At 39.8% G+C, this 15,443-nt stretch overlaps 1 long non-coding RNA gene across 1 annotated transcript; it reads left to right on the forward strand.

The window, feature by feature from the left end:
- The first annotated feature begins 520 nt into the window (after positions 1–520).
- LOC116976027 lies at positions 521–5,285 on the forward strand. The gene is made up of 2 exons (XR_004412851.1): positions 521–853; positions 4,216–5,285. It is a non-coding gene; the product is annotated as an uncharacterized LOC116976027 (long non-coding RNA).
- The last annotated feature ends 10,158 nt before the right edge of the window (positions 5,286–15,443 follow it).

Genomic DNA, 15,443 nt, shown 5'->3' on the forward strand with positions numbered 1-15,443 from the left:
ACTGTAATAGAGAGATGCAGACCATGTACAAGCAGATAGGAATAGTGTAGATTGGCTTCATGGTCAGTGCACACCTGGCTGGCCAAAGGACATGTTCCTGTACTGTTCTATGTTCTGTGCCCATGATCCAGTTCAAAATGATTATGAAGTACTCAATCTATGTCCTTGCCTAGCTGTTCATGGTACAGGGTACTGCAAATTCTCAGGTGGTAGGATCAATAATTGTCCATACCTAGCTGTTCTTTAGAAGGTGGTGCTGCCAGTGATACAATCAAGTGACTTGCTTGGTTACCTCAGAGGGAGACCGCACTGGGGTGGAATGCAGTCAAAATATAGTCGAAGGTCATTAGTGAGGCAATTTGGCTATTACAAGAATCCATCTGCTTCATGGTCACTTTTACCAGTATCAAGAAAATTAAAGACAATATTTTATGATTTAACTCTTGGTATGTGGATTGCTAAATGACTAAAATAGCCATGGTGCTATGATATTATAAAATAGCTTTTAATATATCTTCAAAATGGGTCAGTTTATGGGAGAAGTGAATTATATATTCACCGCTGCACATATATTAACATTGTAACAACAATGCTAGAATTATTACTATTGATAGTAAAATATTGTCCAGTATGATTCCCAAAAATGTTAATTGAGAAAGTAATTTTAATAAATGTAATTTTCACTTCTCTTTTATGCAGAATCAGACAATGTAACAGCTACAGCTGGTTCAAAATACATCAACTATAACAGATTGGTGATAGGCCTGGTATTGGGACTAGGAATCCCACTACTCCTACTACTGCTTGCTTTATTAGTTTTCTGTTGTTGCATTAGGAGGAGAGTAAAAGCAGAGTAAGTATAATCATGACCTGGAAATTCATTCTCATAATTCCAAAGAGAAAGATTGCAGTGCAACTAAAAATTGGCTCAATCTGAAGTACAGGAAGTTTGCATACATTTCCAGCTGTCTATGCATCCACTGTGAAATATGACTTCTGAGATTTCACAATATTCTAATTTCTCCTAGCCCATTTTTTTTCAGTGTAAAATTCCCCCAAAAATATAATTAGTACTTCAACAGAAATTCACAGATCTCATCATAGAATAACCAGATTAGTTCAACTGAATCTTGCTTTTTAAAGTGCCTGCAGTTTTTGTCCTCACTGATATTTGTGACCCTCTCAAATACACTTCATATTCTTCATTAACTTCTTTGCCTGTAGAGATCAAGGTCACAGTTACTCTAAGTGTTCCAGCCTCAAGATCATTGCAGGTTTCCACTGCTGAACTCTGCTCCACTTTACAGTTTGTGGTATATTGTTTCATTAGGAACATAATCTTAATTCTACACTCTAGAAGAGAAAATTACACCTACTCCTCCTCTAGACTAAAAGAGTAGACAGAATAGGAAACTTCTTTGGTGTTTAAGTATGGAGTAAAGAACTAGCAAAGTATGTAAAGGATAAGAGATAGTAATGCTTTTTAAAAAACAGATATACATTGCTCAAGTTCATGTCCTTGCTGAGACCTCCCTGGCAATCCCGGGCTGGAGCACCTGGAACTGTAGATAGACATAAAGTGCTGGAGTAACTCAGTGGGTCAGGCAGCATCCCTGGAGAAAACGAATAGGTGACGTTTTGGGTGGGAACCATTCTTCACCTATTCACGTTGCCTGACCCGCTCAGTTAATCCAACATTTTGTGTCTATCTTCGGTGACCGGTTCCTTCCTACATAACCGGAACTGTAACCTTGCTAGCATTACTCCTCATTAAATTAGATTAGATTAGATATAATTTATTGCCACACAGCCAGGCTGGTGGAAATTTGGGTTGTCTGCAGCGATACAATAATACAGAACACACAACCACAATAAAACTGTAACACAAACATCCACCACAGCATTCATCACTGTGGTGGAAGGCACAAAATTTGGCCAGTCCTCCTCCATTTCCCCCCCGTGGTCAGGACCAGAGTCCAGAGTCAGTCCAGGATCGGCTCTTCCTCACCGGAGACCGCGGCTTCAAGTTGTTGTAGGCCGCAGGCCAGCGGTCAAGATTTAAAGTCCCCGCCGCAGCCAGAAGCACCGTAGACTGCAGGGCCGGCGGTCGAAGCTCCCCTCCAGGGGTGTTGGTAAGTCCATGCCGGCCCCGCGGTAGAAGTTGGCCGCGGGCCGGCAGTGATGGCTTCTTCTTCCCCCGGGTCCCCAACGTGAGATCCCGGGCTGTAGACGCCGCACCAGCTGGAGCTCTGCAGACCGCGGCTTCAGGCTGCCGGCTGCCCCGGGCCAGCGAAACGGAGCGCTCCCCTCCAGCGAGCCCCAGCGAGGGTCGCCCGCTCCACGCCGAGAGTCCACGCTGCGCCCGCCGCTGAAGCCCCGGGCGCGTCTCCGGGAAAGGCCGCGTCGATCCTTGATGTTAGGCCACGGGGGAGGCGACCTGGAAAAAGTCGCCTCTCCATGGAGGAGGCGACCGAAGCAGTTTCCCCCTTACCCCCCCACACCACCCCCCACACAAAACACACAAAGAAACATTAAATACAGACTTCAAAACATACTAAAAAAAATAAAAAAAGGTTGAAAAACTGACGAGCTGCATGACATGGCTGCTGCCAGAGCAGCGCCCCCTACACAGCTTGACGTGTGAGATAAACTGTGAGATAAACAATACTCATATCTCTGAAACCACCACATTTAAGATGGATCCAGGATTAATTATCAAATGAAAGCAATTTGGAATTCATAGCTTTAACACAGTTGTGAAATTATAGTTCTTAAACTGCGAAAAATATAATAATCCAGTATATGTCACGTGGTACTTGAATTATGCACAGGTCTCAATAGCATTTATACTGTAGGTACAAATTCTCAAATGAAAACTTGAAAGGAAATGTATAGTTAACAGAGTGAAAATAAGGTATGTGAAGTATGGGGGGAAAAAGGGGGAAAGTGTTTAGATTAGGGTATCAAAGGCACGATCAAAAAAAGAGAATTTAGAGGATGCTTTTGAATGGATTGACGAAACCTGTTATCCAGAGGCAAATTTAGCCCATCAAATAGAAAATTTATAAATAGTTTGGTAACAACATTTGGTATTTTGAGGTGCAAAGGTAGAGTTTGATGCGCCTGTGTGCTTAAGAAGAAGGTCCTGTTCTTGAGGAACTGTCATTAAAATACAGCATGTACTTGATAAAGTTGAGAGGAGAAATCTTTATCAATGATGCAACGACTGTGCCGTATTATAGTACCAGAGAATCATGATAGGGTAGATTCTGAAAATGGACGCTAGAAGGGAGACAACGGGGAAGGAATTACTCAGATTTCTAAAGCAAATATATTCCCTACTGTACAATTATCAAAATCATTTCACAATGCTCAGTTATTAAATATATGTAATAATATGCAATTTGTGAAACAAATGATCGGCAATGCCTAATTCTCAGATATCAGCAACATGGAATATCAAGTAAATACAATTATATACAAATCTCACATATTAGGACCACAAAGTTTTCAAGATTAAGTCATGCGTAATTCTCAGACAAAAACTTACAATGCAGCGATGTCTAATTCTCAAGTGCATTAATTAATGTAGCAGCACATTAGTATAATGGTTCACTTACTGGACTAATAGCCCGATTTCTGGATAATTAATTCAGCGATATGGGTTTGAAATCCACCAAAGCACTGGGTGGTTTAAATTCAAGCAATAAATTCTCTGGAAGTGAAAATAAAACTAGTTGGAATAACCAAGAGAGAGAGTAGGTTTTGAGAAGTGGACAACAGAAGGGAGATAATGGAGAATGAAAAGGCCATTGATATTGAAGTATATGCAATAACTCTGATTACCAAAGGAAATACATTCAGCACAGTACAATTATGGAACCATTTAAAATGTGCAATATCTGAAATATAACGTAAATTATAAAACATTACATATTATTTCATAGTCATAGAATCATCCAGCACGAAAAAAACACGCCCTTCGGCCCAACTCATCCAAGCCGACCAAGATGCACCGTCTAGCTAGTCCTTTTTCCCATGTTTTGCCCATATCCCCCTAAACCTTCCTATGCATTTACCTGTCCAAGTGTCTTTGGACAGGTTCAACAGCCAGTAGGTTCTAAAGGCATATGATAATGTCATTCATTTTATATGATCTGCTATTTTATCTTATTGTAAAAGTAAGATGTTTTCCATTTTCCATTGTGTTTACAGCATCGCTTCAACAGCAAATGGGTGTGTACATCAAGGGAAATCTTTACAGCCTGATTATCATGTTAAAACTCCTGTTTATAATGTACATCATCTACCTTCATATATATAAGATGCAGCATGCAGATACACCTGAAGAAACTTGAATATGTTCTATGGAAATAAATAATAAAGATTATATAATAATGAAAATATTTAGGTGTTATATGTAACCTTTTCATGTATATGTTTACAATATGGGACAGAGTACTTATCAACTGAAACATTTAGATAAATAAAGCAATTACTTCCAACCTGTGTGTGTTATGGACCTTCTGAAAATATTAAATGATTCTTGTGAACCTCCATTCAATCTGAGATTAGTCTCAGTGGCCATTACAACATAGAATTTCACAGATGGCTTTTACCTGCATCTTTGTTCAAGCTGCCTTTTCAAATATACAGGTACTAGATGTCATTCCTCTGGGATCCTGTTTCCCTTTTCATTTTTAGATAATCTGTTCTGCAGTAAATTCATAGAATATTTTGCAAATATTTCCATTTGTTTACCAGCCTAATTCTATCAGAAATATAATTTCCTTGATTTGCATTGTATTTGTTATCAAATTAAGGTAATGTTCTATCGAGCCAATCTAGTTTAATTGTTTAAGTTTATTAGTCATCAATAATTCACAAAAGTTTAGGTTTAGCAGAACCTTTTAACTTACTGTGAAAGCATTAAGTCATGTGCAATCCAATACCTATATTAAAAAAAGCTTTTTCTATCTGCCTCAATGTTTGCATGCCATCTGACTCATGTCATCATTCTTTCTCCAAGTTTACAGACAGATTTTGTAACTTTCTAATTCTAATGTAACTTTCTAATGTTTATCTATTATTGTTTAATTTTGTGAAAATTCGAAGGTATGTACATTTCACAGCCTCCATTTTAATTATCTCCAATATAAGTAACAAAGCGTTATTTTAGACTTGATTTTGTTTGTCTTTTCTTGTCCCAATTGCTCCCGTTCTGATGTTACGTGTGCTTTGACATTGCACAATCCTGGTAAAGCATAATAAACTGTTGATGCACAGCGGGTCAATAAACGATTTATTCAAGAGTAAACTTTACTCACACTTAAAATCCACCGCATTATATACCAACGAATGGTTCATACATGAAGTAAGTACCATTCTTGAGTTTCACACGGGGGAATGCACAACTGAAATTGGGGAAGACCAAGTCCTAGGGTTGGGGTCATGGGTGAGAGAACTGGTAGAGGGATGAATGGGAGTAGGTCAGAATTGATGCAGAGTTTGAGGGCTGGGCTGGTAAAAGGAACAGACCGGAAATTTGTAAAGGGGCTCAGACTGGTGAAAGGTTGAGAGGAGGGAGGCATAAATAAATTGTATATTGCCATAGAATTTGAATACATCATAGTCACTCCCAGCAAAGTTGATGTTGCAAAATCTTTGCAGCAAATATCTCTTAATGGGAAATTGGATAAACTGTTGAACAGGCCAGTAAGTAAAAATATATATTTTCTCACACATTCTGGCCTTACAAATAATGTTTCATGCATTATAATCGCTGGGTTCATTATATCCTATTGGCAGGATAGATGCGCCACAGGTGGTAGTGCACTGTTGAAACAGGCAGGAGGAACTAACCTTGAGGGTCCTCTACGGTAGACAGGCAAGAATCTCCTGATACTATGTACAGCCCTTCCCCAACTGATAGATCAGTGTTCCTCAAACTTGAACAATATTTGGAAGAAGCAGTGAAAGTAGCACATCATTTACTCTGGTTAGACTAGAGCACGTCAAGTCTTATAGCCAAGAGCATCTTCATATCATTTTCACTATCTAAGCTGGCTGAGTCCTATAGAAATAGCTGCCAAACTGCGCCTGCAACAAGTAGTGAGTCTGGGTGGAGTGACACCTTGGGTCTTGTCATGTCTTCACATCAGGAACTGCTCCGTGGTGTTCTGTGATACTCGCAATCTGCTGAATGTTTCAAAAATTTGGTAGATCAAAATTGGGCATCTATGTGATGCCGTGGACATCAGCAGAAACATAAATGTACACAATCACTATCTAAATCTAGGTCTGGAACACCTCTCTATCATAACAATCACAAAAGGCAACAAACCTGGCTCAATGCAGACCAGTATGGTAGGTACAGCAACAGGCATCTAAAAATAACATGCTGACCTGGCAATGCTGCACCACAGCACCACATACGCTATAAACTCCAAAAACAGCACGACATTGACAGAGTTTAGACTTTTTAGACTTTCGAGATACAGCGCTGAAACAGGCCCTTTGGCCCATCGAGTCCGTGCTGACCAGCCATCACCCAGTATACTAACAGTATCCTACACACTAGGGACAATTTACAAGTTTAGCAAAACCAGTTAACTTATAAACCTGTATGTCTTTGGTGCGTGGGAGGAAAATCGAGCACCCAGAGAAAATCCACGCGGTCACAGGGTGAACGTACAAACTCTGTACAGACAGCACGTGTGGTGTGGAATGAACCTGGGTCTCTGGTGCTGTAAGGCAGCAGATCCACTGCTACATCGCTGTGTTGCCCGTTAAACGATTCCTCAACCAATGAATCAGATCAAAGTTCAGAAGAATTGGCAGATCAATTTATGAATGATGGTGGAAGATTATAGAGCTAACAGGAGGAAAAATAATAAAAAATATTATCCCAATAATCCCAATAATCTCCGAGCACTGCATGTCAGTGATAAGGACAGAGCTAAAGTATTCGTAACCATACTCAGCCAGAAATGTTGAGTGGAAGATACCCTACCATCATGAAAGTCAGTTTTCAGTCCAATTCAATTCACATTATGTGATATCAAAGATCTTCCTGCCATTATAAGATCTGAAGGGGGAATATTGACCAATGATTGTACAATTTTCAATTCGATTGGCAACTTCTTGAGGAATTAAATAAAAACAAATAATGCTCAAAACACTCAGCAGATCAGGGAGCATTTGTGGAAAAAGAAGCAGAGTCAACATTTCAGGTCAAAGACCAATCTGAAGAAGATAAAATAACTTAGTATCAATCTGCTTGGAGGTTGGGTTGGGATGGTAGGATAAAGGGGATATCTCTAATACGATGAGACCAGGATTGCTGATTGATAAGCTGTAAATGTGGTACTCAAAATGCTGTGAGCAACATTCTATTTATACACATGTATTTCAGTGTCTCTGTGATCACTATGCCTATAGATCACCATGATCACATATGACTACATATTACTATCATAATAACCCTTATCCATAATAACCGTCATCCATCCGATCACTTTTTGTATTCATAGGTCCATTACATCGGATTAGTTCATTCAGTATCTTCTTTCCTACTGTGTGTCATTACTTTTCTCTTGACTTGCTTACTCATTTTTGCTTCAGTGGTTTCTTTGTGAAAACAGGGACAATGCATCTATTCAGTATCCCATCCGTTCCAGTATAATCCCCAGTAAATTTAGTTTATTTATTACTTAATTCAGGACAAGGAGATAACATTATTGAGAGTGTTCTAATATATGTTCATTGTGTGTATATGTATAACTGGAGGTTGTTGATAAATCGGTAACAACTCTGAATATAAAACGTTATTCTGAAATAACTTACTTAAACAAAAGTGTAGAAATTTATACAATGCAATTATTTACTTTGTAACCAAGATCCAAACTGTAGTCAATTAAATGGGTCCAGCATGACATCACACATTAGACAAGAGAGATTTTCTTTGAAATGATCCAACTGAAAGATGATATATTTATGGATTATTATTTTTTTAATTAGTGTGCCCCACTTTATAACAGAGGAATCAATGTTTTTTTTCACTACCTTGTTCATATCAGTTTTACACAATGTAGCAAATGCTTGGCATAAAATACATTATTCCTAACAAGGAACATTTGTAGGGAGGGAATTCTTCAAAACTGTTACTGTAGTTAAAAGTGTGGATGCAACCTCATTTATAGTTTATAGTTCTATAAAGATATCAAATGTTAAATTGAAAAACATCCTGCTGTAATTTAGGGTGAGCTCGAGTAGGCAGCGGCTGAGGTGAGCAGCAAACTGATCTAATGTTGTCAATGGAAGACTGAAGAAATAAATCCCTGGCCTTGTTTACATGCTCCCAATCAATTTCCCACTAGAACTGGAACTGAGCAGCAGGCAATGCCAGATGGCAGGGAATTGCTGCAATTCCTGGTTTTTGGCTAGTGAATGGATTATGGGATAGTCTCACATTTTGGGAGAGGGAATGGAAAACCCGAGGTAATGACCACATAAAGCATCATTATTTTTTCCTGGGGAAAGAAGAAACATGTACCTGTCTGAGCTTCTCCCATTCCTAAAATTATTTTCAGCTAACTTCACTTGTGAAAAAACCGCAATCTCTCTCAGGCTGGTTGGCTGGAATATTATATATTTGAACCATTGCTGTGACTAATTAATAGCAGAGGTCCATTTTATCTGTGTATAAAATTAAAGTCTGTGGGAAGATTGTGGTGGGATGTTGAATGGGTTCTTCCCCTGAGCTAGTTACATTTTTCGGTTTAATTAGTTGCATTTTAGTTGATTTGAATACCCTGGCAGCTAAAACCTCCAAATGATACACATGCTTATCGAGAAAACTTGACCAATCTTATCCTTTTGTTACAGCACCGGGAGAAAAACAAGGTTGAGGGTTATAGTGCTTAAAAACTTTAGATAACTATTGCACCCACTACTCCAGAAATTTTAAATAACAAGGACAGTAGAATCCAGAATACAACCTGCACTGTAAAACTGATTCAAACAAATATTTCTGACATCTTAATGTGCTGGATACTTGGTTGGGACTAGTGGAAATTTAATTTATTTAACAATATTTTGCGGCCATGATCAGCCCAGTATTACCAGATAAAAATAAGCTAAAATTCTTTCTTCCTACAGATAGAAATGTTCAGGCTACTGAAACTAAAGTCTCTGGAGCTAATCTAGAAGCAGTTGAATGCTGTGAAAGTAACACCATAAGCTTCTATAAAAGAATTAGTTGCGCCAAATTTATACTATCCTTTATAATGTCCTGTTCTTTTTTAAAGAGTTGAGTGATTACATTGAAAAATAAGACCGAAAAGTGGTCCCGTTGCTGCAGTCAAGAATATATTAATGATACGTAAGGTAATCAGGTAATAAGGTCTCCTTTTAAGTGTTTTAGAAAAAAATATTTTGAGGACAATGCTTAAAAGGTACACTTGAAAGATAATAGTCATTTCTGATAATCACTTAAGCTGGTCAAATGCGGTTTTTGGAATAACAGTTAAGTCCAGGTTTCAAATGTGACTTGCCTTTCCTGAAAGTTGATCCATGTACTTAGTTTTGCATCAAATATCAAAGATATTTATATAAAGGATTTTATTTTTTGGCCCTTGGTTTTGCGCTTTGCCTCCGCCAAAATAATATCCGACTTAAAGCTGCCACAAATGATGCGTGCAGATCTATGCAGTTCCTTTTACTAATGGATACTGAATAAAAAGCTGTATCGATGTTCTTAGGAGTTAGAATATGTGCAGAAAGGTCACCTATGTGTAGGGGAGCCAAAATTTTGCTGCAGCGTCTTTGTAAGCGCCACTTTAAAGTAGCCTAGTATTGACATATTCTTTCCAGATGAATTTACACAGAGTTTTACTATTTCAGGTACAATGCAAGCATGATATATATTTGCCTGCATAACTGGGAAGAATACAAAAAGGTGTTGCTGAAGACAGTCACTGAAGAGAACAATAGAAGAGCAATACCATAATTTAAATGGAATATACAGAATAGGAAGGCACTGGTTTTATACTTATATTTATACTCCTTCCTCCCTAGCTCAACGAATCATGAGCTTAAATTGTTTTAATTCTATCAGTGGATTTTCCATATCATTTACATGAGCCCCTTGTCTCCATTCCACAGCAAAGTATCATGTTCAGCCTTAGCATCACTGCTGGCCAAAGATACTAGAGCAAGAGCAAGATAGACCACTCGGCGAAAAAGCCGTAGTAGGTCATGGGTAAATTTTAACGCCATCTTAGTAACCTGCTTCACGATTAGCGTCATGGCGCCCACATTTACAACAACAAGCTCAGCTTACTGTTCTGCTATAAGTTGCTCAAATCGCCAAAGTAGACAACCCCACCTATCTTTCTTCAGGTTCCCCAATAACAAAGAAAGGTGAGAAAAAATTATTACTTTCTGTCGCTATTATTCTGTTGTGAAAATATTATTTTCTGTTCTCCCATCAATGGTCATGGGGAAATTAGGTTTGTCGGTACATGAGAAAGTTATTAGAAAGTTTTTTTAAAAATAGATCTAGGCTTACCACAATAATAAAGTTATCAATTTTTACACTGCTGTACATTTTTGGTTTTGTTCCTGTTGTAAGGCATGCATGCTAGTGTAAGAAGATTTTAATAAGCTCTTCTACATTTAAGGTAAATTGACATATTAGAGGAAAAATGCATCTTCAATATACAGGTCTCTCCCCACCCCTGAAAACAATTGCACCTAAGTGATATATCGCCCATTCTGCAGGTATGTAGCTATAATCAAATTTGTCCTTATAAGTTAATCCTATATGATATTTTCTGTAATTTCAGATGTCGACAATGGGTCCAGCATACTCGTCGATAAGGTCTCCTACACCGAACTCCGGTGCACTTGTCAAACAACTGCCGTCTTTGTTCTGAACACTTCGAACTTGACCAGTTTTCCAACAGGCTAAATTGGAATGCAGTTCCAACGTTCTTTGACATCCCTAACCCGCCAAAACGTCTCTTCCCAACGCAGGTTACTCAAGAGAAAGAATGAGAACCTATCCTCACCAAAGCCTTCAAAGCAGCAAAGAGGTAGGCCTATTTGCAAGTATTTTTTTCCTTTTTAAAATAACATTTATTTTCTCACTTTGGCTAAATTACAAATTTGTATACTAACTGATACAATTGGAAATGGTACAATATGTAATAGCATGTATGGCACTTCTATTTTCATTTGTGAAATGTTCAAAAAACTATAATCACTCATAAGGCCACTTAGTGTAGGTTAATAGAATGTGCACTGTATTTAAACATCCATTTAAAACTTCCTCAAGCATAATTTAGACAACATTTAAATGATTTAATGGGACTTCAAAAAATCAAGATCATGATTTTCTTTTGGTAGACTGAAATTGGTGCATCACATCTATTTTAAATGATAATTAGTAGTAGATGCTGATTTATTTACATGTATGCTAAATTTATTTAATTTGTATACTTCTCATTTTTCCCCCCTTCTCATTTTTTTTTTGTCTTGGCAGTGTCACACAACATACAGGCCGAACATTGTTACTGCTTAGCTGCAGACCAAATTCATGAGAATGAACCCAGCAGTGTTTCTCCAACTCCTGATGCACATGATCTAAAATTCACCCCAAAATGTAAATGACAGCAGAGCTCTGAAGAAGGAAAGACAGCGTACTTTCCGCCTCAAAAAAAAAGTACAACAGATTAAACTAACAATGGAAAAGGATACTAAAGAAAGAAAAACAATTAGTGACTTGATCAGAGGAGCTGCTGAATGTTTACAAGAACCAGCACGATCTTTCTTTGTGTCATAATTGCGGAATGCGTCAGGACGTAGAAGAGCAAAAGGAAGACGATGGAGTTATTCAGACAAGGTAGTTGCCTTGTCCCTCTACCATCAGATTGCCTTTATGGTTTATGTACATCATCTGAGAAATAGAATAAAGAGAGAAATAGAGCATTGCTTTAAATCAAAGTTGCTTCTGATCCATGAGAAGGAACTTTGAGATCTATTTATCTCTATCTTGCGTTTATATATTATTATATATTTATATATAATAAGTTAAATTTGTGCATAGTGTGTGTTAGAGCAATACAAGGGAAACTGCACAAAAGACAGGGATGGGGAAGGATGGGAGGGAAATGGGCAGAAACAGATAGATTAAGCAGGGGGAAAACATTTTAAAAGAAAATTAACAAAATATGTGAATTGATAGATGAGCTATATCACGCACGTACTGTTCCCCTACAACACTGATTACACTGCGAGAGGCATAACGGAAGTCGGGTTGAAAATTGGATTGGATTTGGATTGGATTCAATTTATTGTCATTGTCTCATAAGAGACAACAAAATGGATTTTCCTTATAGTCATAAAACATTTTAAAAAGCACAAGACACAGAAGTCCACGACACAACATCCCCACAGTGGCACCAAAGTTCCCCACTGTGAGGGAAGGAATCAAAGTCCAGTCAGCCTCCTCGCTGATCTTCCCAGATGTTCACCCGTGGTTGGGGCCTCCCGAGCACCCCGTAGTCGCTGCTACGGGTGGCCCGATGTTCAGGCCCTCTCGCCGGGAAAGATGGAACCCCAACGTCGTACGGGAGAACATCCTCAGTGGCCCGGACCTCTAAATCAGCCACCTCCCACCGGAGTCCGCGGCTCCTGAAGTCCACAGGCTGAGCTGGGCGAAGATTCACGCTGGCGACCCCCGACAAAGGCTCAAAGGACTCCGCGATGTTGGTCAGCGCCGCCCGCGTTGGGAGCTCCGCAAACCACAGCTCCGCGATGTCGATGCAGCAGGCCCAACACTCCGGAGCTCCAAACGGCGATCCCAGGTGAGGCATCGCCCGCTCCGCGATGTATCCGGCGCTGCTCTGCCGCTGCTGGAGCTCTGGTCGGTCTCGGCAGGAAAGGCCGCGCCAATCCAGTAGGTAGGCCGCGGGGGTGGGGGGGTGGGGGGGGGGGCGAGGACGCGACTCGAATAATAGTTGCATCCTCTCCAGGAAGCGACTGAAGTAAAATACTAAAGTGGTGGCTGCTCTGCTCCGTTGCGTACTGCCACTCAGTGCATTGAATGAATCAAGAGTGGTCAATCTTGCTCTGCTCTAGTATCTTTGCTGCTGGCTGAAATATACTAACTGAAAGATAACAAAACTTTTGGAATATTCAATATCCCTGTTGCAGGTATAAAACTTGGTGAAGAGAAACTTCAGTAACAAATTCACAATCTCGTCTGCCATGGCATTCCATGAGACATGACTAATGACATATTCAGGATCATCTTCAGGAAATTAGTCAACTTTAATAGTGGGACTTCAGTGGGGCCTCCCTGCAATCTGCCACAAAAGTCCCATACACATGCTACAAGTATAGATCACTGAAGTGTTATAAATTAACTGCAGATTGTCTTATTACTCAACGATTAACATCTATAAACAGTTTAGAAAACAGTCAATTACAAAGATTATGAAAATAAAACAGTTTATAAAGTGCTCTCATAAACAATTGGCAAATGGTCCCCAAGTGCACTCTTATGAAAACATTGAACCCTCCGGCTCTATTACAATGGCCAGGCCACACTCTAATTTCACTCCTGCTATCGGGAAGACGGTATATCAGTCTAAAAACTGTGACCTCCAGATTCAAGAAAGGCTTCTTTCCACCAACCACCAGGCTCTTGAACTCTACAAACACCAACTAAACTATGAACTATGTGCTTTCAACTGTCTTGGTTGCAACTTGCAATCACCAACTCTAGGTGGCAACATGTAAAGTGATTGATGGCGACCCGTTGTAAGGAAGTGTTCATGACTCCAGAGGTGCCATGACTTCCTGCTTCCATGCTACTTCCAAGTCCATGCCCCTTGTCATTTCAGAGAGACAAGCCTGACAGGTTGCACACCAACTCAGTGCACATCCATATCAACTTTGTCAGGAAAGTATCCTAATGTCATCTAAGTCCTCAGGTGTAGTATAAATGCACAGATGCTTCCTCCAATCAGTCCCTGCATCGGTCAGGCAGCATACTGGTTTATCTCTCCGGGATGTGTTCCCTCAGACTAACCTGCTCGTCCCTCTCAGTGCCACACTCTGAGGTGCTCTGTGGGGCATCCGGGGCAATGATATATTGTGCTCATCACCATATTTCTATATTCCTTTGTCTCCACTGGTCCCCTCCCTCCAGTATCCCTGTGACTGCTCCTACTCCATCTCCTCCTCCTCATGCATGGAGAAATAATGTGATATCCCTTTTGGGTACATTTCACAAAAGAAAACACAGGACAATTGCACATGTAAGCAGTGCCAGAGGTACACTTATGCAGCATGGATGGCAGTGATGGTAGATACACAACCAAATCAAAGGGAATACGGCAACCAAATTGTTAGTTAACATACTTGCAGATATGGATGTCACCTGTCAAACAACTGACACCCTTTTGGACTTTGCAGGTCCCATTTGAACATATGATTCTGGGTATAAATTACAAGTTCATAAGTGATAGAAACAGAAATAGGCCATTGGGCCGATCGAGTTTACTCCGCAATTCAATCCTGGCTGATCTATCTTTCCCTCTCAACCTCATTTTCCTGCCTTCACCCCATAACCCCCGACACCTTTATTAATCAAGAATCTATCTATCTCTGCCTTAAAAATATACATTGACGGCCACCAAAGACTTCTGCGGCAATGAATTCCGCAGATTCATCACCCTCTGACTAAAGAAATTCCTCCTCATCTCCTTTCTAAAGGAACGTCTGTTTATTATGAGGCTATGGCCTCTGGTCTTAGACACTCCCACGAGTGGAAATATCCGCTCCACATCCACTCTATCCAGGCCTTTCACTATTCGGTAAGTTTCAATGAGGTCCCCCCCTCATCTTTCTAAATTACAGCGAGTACATTCCCAGTGCGTCAAACGCTCATTATATGTTAACCTAATTATTCCTGGGATCATTCTTATAAACCTCCTCTGAACCCTCTCCAGCACCAGCACATCCTTCCTCAGATATGGGGCCCAAAATTGCTCACAATACTCCAAATGCGGTCTGACCAGCACCTTATAAAGCATCAGCATTACATCCCTGTTTTTATATTCTAGTCCTCTTGAAATAAATGCTAGCATTGCATTTGCCTTCCTTACTACCGATTCGACTTGCAAATAAACTTTTTGGGAATCCTGCACCAGCACTCCCAAGTCCCATTGCACCTCCGATTTCTGAATTCTCTGCCCATTTAGCAAATAGTCTACGCTTTCATTCTTACTACCAAAATGCATGACTCCACACTTTGCTATGCTATATTCCATCTGCCACTTCTCTGCCCACTTTCCCCAACCTGTCCAAGTCCTTCTGCAGAGTCCCTGCTTTCTCTACACTACCTGCCCCTCCACCTATCATCGTACCATAGG

This window comes from Amblyraja radiata, chromosome 8, assembly GCF_010909765.2.
Source record: "Amblyraja radiata isolate CabotCenter1 chromosome 8, sAmbRad1.1.pri, whole genome shotgun sequence".
In the NCBI taxonomy this organism is placed as follows: Eukaryota; Metazoa; Chordata; class Chondrichthyes; order Rajiformes; family Rajidae; genus Amblyraja; species Amblyraja radiata.